Raw genomic sequence first — 6,637 nt, 5'->3', positions numbered from 1 at the left:
TCTCTCTCTCTCTCTCTCTCTCTCTCTCTCTCTCTCTCTCTCTCTCTCTCTTTCTCTCTGTCTCTGTCTTTCTCTCTCTGTCTCTCTCTCTCTCACTCTCTCTCTGTTTTCTTATGCCAACAAGGACTGAAGAAATGATTGACTGATTTTTTTCTTGGATTTCCCATTCCAGATGGAGTCTTGTGTACTTTCAAAATGTTTGGAAGAGTTTTTTCTATGTGTGTGATCGATGTGTGTTGCTCAAATGGAAAGCGTAATAAGAATACTGTATTTACACAGATGAAATCATGGAACTTTTGAAATTTTAAAGAAATATATGACAACATCTTCTAACCATCTGCCCTTCAAGTTAGGTTTGTGCTTTTGAATTCTTTTGCTGCCATCCATATTAAAAAATTATATATCAGTCTTTTTTCTTCTATGGTACTGTTCTTTAAAACGAAATTGTTGTTTTTGTTTTTTCCTCCACTTATGCAGTGTATGCTGCTGCTGGTGTGCCAATAACATAATTACATTAGATGACCACTGAGCTAACAATGCCGTATGCCACAGAGTGAAAGGTCACTTTAGCACATAAATCTCTGGCATCATTCAGTACTTTAAATGCACTCTCCAGCACTTTTAACTCAACAGCAGTTTCTAAGGTTTTTGGTTCAATAACTTGACAGCTGATTGACATTCTGTTTTGTCTTTGTTGTTTTACAAAGGAATGAACAGACTCATCACCCTCCCAATGTCGACCATGACTGGGCCTTCAAAATGCTTTCTGTACAGGAGTGACATTCTGGATTTTTTCTTCTCTAATCTTCATAATATACATTCTGTTTATTAATATTGTATTTCCATACTGTACTTTTTTTAGTTTACATAGTTAATATATTATTTTTTAAATTCACTATATATGTGTGTATAAAATTTTTCCTTGTAATATTATTTTTTAAATGTTTCCTATATTATACTTTTAAAAAAAGTTTAATCTCCTTGGGGAGGCCAGATGGCACAGTGAGTAAGAGCACCACCTGCAGAGTCGGGATACCCTGGGATCCAATCCTGGCTCAGATACTTAGCACCACACTGTAATGTAATGCCAAGGAAAGGCAACTTCTCAAGGTTCAAAATACCAGCATAGGTGCTCTCCATTTTATTCAGTGACAAACTAAAAACAGAGAAGGTCAAAACATGACATCATTCCAAATACAGCATTTACTAAACATGATTAAATAATCTCCAAGGACTACCCCACCCCAGGACCTTCCAATCATTCAATCAATTACAAAGTTCCTGGTCTAAATACTTCTCCACCCCTAGGCTATACCTTCATTTAGTCCACCACAAAGCCCCTGTTCTCAAATGGAGATTAGTTTCCAAACATAAGTAAAGTACCTTCATTTGTCAATCACAGAGCACAAAAAGGTCAAAAGTTCCCCACCCCTGGATCACAATTGAATCTACCCCAGAGTTACATCAAGTTCAAGCACAGCACTTAATACCCAAATGGAGGTCTTTTCTTCATCTTGATATGAGGCAAGTTCTCAGCAATCTTAGTTCCTGGGGAGATGAGGCTTAGCAAGGCCACAAGACAAATTGCCAGTCTCTTCATTAATTCATCCTCTGTCTGTAGAACAGTCCTAGAACCCCTGAAACCATTAACAAAACCCTCTCCTAGGATTTCTGTAAACATACAACAAGAAAATCCTTCTTCAGGGCTTCTGAACCAACAGAAAGGTTCCCAGACCCCTGCAACAACAGCACTGTCCTTCACCAGTGGACAGTATTCACTCTGTCTGCAGGACAGTCTCCAGACTCCTGCAACAACAGCACTGTCCTTCACCAGTGGACAGTATTCACTCTCTGTCTGCAGGACAGTCTCAGGGCTTCTTAACCAAAAGCCAGGTTCCAGGACTTCTTCAACAACAGGACTGTCTTTCACCAGTGGACAAATCTGGCAAAAGAACATCAAAACAGACAGACAAAGTACCAGCAAAACAGCCATGTCTCCTCAGTCCTTGGCAGCTCAGGGGGCAGGTCTCAAAAGTCCAGGGCGATTCAAAGTGGCTCTCAGCAATCCTTCTCAGTCTCTCTCTGCCTCCACGAGGTGCCGCTTCCAAAAAGTTCTCCTGCCTCTCTCTTGTCTCTCCTAATCTATGTCACCAGCTCCTCCCAGTTCAGGACTCTCTTTTCACATCAACAAGTCCATCCCACAGGTGGGATTAACAAGCTCTGGGTTTTAACACAATCAATTTGAAAACCAAGTCAATACAGGGGAATCTTTAATTGCCATTACTATCACACACACCCAGAAATAACTGGCCATGTAACCGTGAGCAAGTTAATTAACCCCAATTGCTTAAAAAAAAAACATGTAATCTCCAAACATATATGCCTATGACTAAATTATGCAGATTAACTGATTGGACCAATGAAATCATCTGCCAGGTAATCTTTGGTGAAAACTATATAAATCCCTATTGTTTACTGAGGCCTAATTTTTAAGTCATGGCCTCTCCAGGGATATGGCCTGCATTAAAGATGCCTTAAAGAAGCCCTGTAGAATCCATGTTTGATTGGAGAAGAAAGGAAGTAGTATCTTCTTCCTTCCCTAAGGCAAGATGGAGTGAAGTTTGCAGTTCCTCTGACTGAAACCCTCACACCCAGGAGAGACTGGAAGCAGTCCTACTGAGACAACTGTCCATGGAGCTAAATAATTCTAGAGATTACAAATTTGCTGCCAAAATGTCATTGTAATCTACTTCTATACATGTTCAGCACCTGAAAATGCTTGCAGGATTTCTTCAGGACAAGTCCACCAGGTATTACCAAAACTAGCACCGCTGATGAGTTTGCAAGTAACAGGTAAACAAGGTGAAATGTTCCCAATGAAAGAGGTCATCCATTATCTATGCCAGTACAGAATGGTAAAAATTCTTTATGATAAGTAGGAAAAGAATAAGGTATATTTTGCTATGGATGTTCTGGGACAACTGCTAGGAATTCATAGAGCTTCTATGTGAAATATTGGAGCCCCTTACATAATATGCTAAGAAAGGACCTGGGGGCGGCCAGGTAGCACAGCGAGTAAGAACACCAGCCCCAGAGTCGGGATGACCTGGGATCGAATCTGAGCTTTGATACTTGGCACCCACCCAGAAACACCTGGCCGTGTAATCCTTAGCAAGTTACTTAATTGCTTAAAAATTGCTTAAAAATTACCCAATTGCTTAAAAAAAAAGAAAGAAAGGACCTGGTCCTTGCAAGTGTTTCAGATCCTTCACAGATTCTTCCTCTCTCCCAGGATCACAGTATGGATAAAGACAAGATCAACTGAAGCAAAGTGAGGAGGGAAGTTCTAACCCCAGGAAATGAAAAAAGAAGGAAATATTCCTGCTTTCTCTAGCTCACATGGAAAATGCAGAAATCCAAGAGAATATGAAGTTTTGATAGGGAATTTAACCCTAAAAATGTCACCTAGTTAAAACTGTGTGTTTGAGGAATGGGATGTAATTGACCTGCCTTTGTGGTTCTCAGGAAACTTGAGAAACAACTAAATACCTACAAGTAGTGGTTCAACTGACTTGCGGACAAATCAGGATATAGATACTGTCATTGTTTTAGACCTTATGGATGAGAGAGTTCTTTAATAAGTCAGGATCAGAACAGCCAAATGTTGCAGTAAAAATTGAAGCTACTGATACTAAACAAGCAATTGAATGAAGGGAATGATGACAAAAATTTTGTTGAAGTTAGGATATTTGATATCCTTAAGGATTCTCAATGCTTGAGTGTTGACCCAGATATAAAAGTTACTTCTGAGGATTAATGGTAGTGCACCAAATGTAAGAAGTTTAACTCTCCAAGCAAAAGGTGCTGTTTCTGATGTTGAGCATGAGAAAAAAAAATGGTATGAAGATTGTGCTAAACTGCCCCATTCCCTTTCTGAGGCCACTATCACTGCCATGCCAACAAAGAAAGATGACCAAAGAATTGATGCCCCTGATTGCTAAAGAACCATGTTTTACCCACTTGTCTATCCCAAAGAAATATATATTATAGAAGGACAACCCAAACTACCAGACCCTTGTTTCTTAGTAGAATTCTTAGATTTGGCTGAGAGTTCTGAAATGTATTCATGAAGAGTCTGAAACAACTGAACAACAACAAAAGATATGAGCCTTTTTTCTAGGCTATTAGGGATTTCAAATTGCTGGAAAACTCTCATTGTTGGTAGTAGAGTATCTAACTAAAATAATCAGAAAAATTAAAGTTAGCAATTTGAAAACATAAACATTATCTAAAGAACATTCCCATAGATTATTGCAGTTCAATGAATCTCTTCACTTTTCAGTCAGATTGCTTGTTCTGAGGACAAGGGCTTCAAGCAAAGCACAGTATCCACTGATGCTTCTCTTTTCATTGTTCCATAGACTGAGCTGTTCTGTTTAGTGAGACACCACATGTTGAAGTGTTAGGCCACTCAAGAAACCCAGAACTTAGTGCACAGAACTGTATTCCTGAAAGAGCTTTTTCCTAGAGGCAGAGAATAAATTATCTCTAAGATATAACAGTACCAACTCTCATGTTCCCCCACGTCAAATAGCTAGTGACAGAGCTAGGATAAGAATCCTGAAATTCAAGAAATAGTAATATTTAAATTGTACATTTGATTGAAACACTGTAATGGTTATGGGATTTGAAAATCTTCCATGCCCCTGGAATTTGCTGACATAGCAACAAGGGGTGGGGCAAGAGGAAACTGGAACCAAGCTAGAATGAGTGGAGTGACTGGAAGGGTGGTGGCATCAGTGACAGTGGCAGCAGTAACAGTGGCACAAACTCTTTTTTTTTTTTGAGCTAACCAGAATTTCTGCTAAGGACTCCTGATGAGGGCCGCCAGAGATGAGATCTGCAGGAGGGGGGGGAGGGGGGAAGGGGAGAGGACGGACATCTGGGAGCAAGCAACATGGATGCTCAGCAGTTGCTGTGAATGAGGAATAGATGACATTTGCCTGAGGTAGCCTGTTCTGTTTTGAAGGCTTGAGAATGTGTGTGTTTACTGCATTAACTACATGTAACAAATCTGCAGCTACTGTGAGGGTTTTGAGTTTCTGGTTTTGGGACTCAATTTCCTGGTATTTGAATAAATGTTCTAGCTTTGTCCCCCATGTAGAGAGCCTGGTACATTTTGTGATTAATAACCATATCAGCATATTTATAGTTACCGTAGGCATTGTGAATATGACATTACTGTAACAAACACCTAATTATGCTGAAACATTCTGAGGAGTATCACCATTCAAAGATGCCATAAGACCCTAAAAGCAAGTGATAAATGTTGGTCTTTAACACTAATTACTCAAACATTATTACATTGGAAAATATTATGAATATTCTGGAGGTGGAGGAATATTTAACCTTTTTATTCTCTCTTGTTTCCATGAAAATGTGCCTCGGTGTTTAAAGTAGCCTCTAGTTTTGTTTGTTTGTTTTCTCTCCTGTTTTGCCATATAAAAAGATTGCTTTTGAGATTGATTACTAAGTTATATGATTGAGAATTTACATTACAAACACTTATTAATCACCTTTTTTATACAAGGGATTATACTAGGTCTTGAGAAATTCTCAATCAGTGTTTTATCATTGTGACACTAAAAGATATTTTGATAGATAATATAAAAATTTACCATTATATTTTCTTCTGACATTAGATTTATTGCTTTAACCTCTCTTATTTTCCTTTAAAAATAAATAATGAAAATTCTATTCATTGATTTATCTAAACTTTTCTTGAACCTATGTGAATTTTGAGCCTATACATCTTCTTTGTTAACAAATTCAAGACTTGCTATTTAGTTTGTTTAGAAGTTTATTTAACATTATTTGTTTAGAGGAGGGAAGCATTTTTTCCTGTATATATAAAGTGGTGAAGACTGGGGAATGGTATATTGACTATCATTGACATCTGATTTCCATTCTCCTTACAAGAGGTGTCACTAAAGAGAGAGAAATAGTCTTTTTTTTTTCTCCCAGACTTCGAGGTCTTTTGGACCAACCTTTCTAGTTCAAATCTCAGTAAGAGATCTCATTCTAGTTTATGGTTATTATCCAGTACATTTATCAAATTTTCATCTCTGTTGACAAAGCCAGAACCAAGAAACTATACACACACATACACACACACACATGTGTGTGTATATAAAATTTGCTTCATAATGATAAAGAAGTCCTGAGTTAAAGGTTCCCTACTTAACAACTCCAAAATTCTCCATTTAGCCATATGTTAATAAGCAGCTGGAAAAACAAGGCAGTGAAGCACACTTCACACTCAGTAAGTGCATTGTCTTTAAGGGGCACTTCCTAAGAGGTTATGATTTGCAAGTATCATATAAATCCTTACTTCCTTCCTTTCATTCAGCAAAATTACTAACATGTGAAAGCAATACACTCTTACATAATAAAATGTGATTTAGTCCTGCAAAATGATGCTTCAAGGCTCTCCTCCAATGAAAGGAAATGAGCTACAGCCCATTGATATACTACTAGTGGAACCATATATTGTTCCAGTTATTCCAGAAAGAAATTAACATTCTAAAAGTTGCCAAATTCTGTATGTTTTTTAATCAAGGAATACTGTTTCCACATC

The 6,637-nt window shown here is 38.0% G+C and overlaps 1 pseudogene; it reads left to right on the top strand.

Annotated features, from left to right (window-relative positions):
* The first annotated feature begins 2,513 nt into the window (after positions 1-2,513).
* LOC138145721 (protein Mdm4-like) lies at positions 2,514-4,130 on the top strand (annotated as a pseudogene).
* Positions 4,131-6,637: the final 2,507 nt, after the last annotated feature.

The sequence above is a fragment of the Petaurus breviceps genome, unplaced genomic scaffold, assembly GCF_028583685.1.
Source record: "Petaurus breviceps papuanus isolate PSGF00001 unplaced genomic scaffold, PetGlider_PUasm1.0 90743, whole genome shotgun sequence".
Taxonomy (NCBI): domain Eukaryota; kingdom Metazoa; phylum Chordata; class Mammalia; order Diprotodontia; family Petauridae; genus Petaurus; species Petaurus breviceps.
Note: the sequence above shows the minus strand (reverse complement) of the source record. Positions and strands in the feature narration are given on the sequence as shown.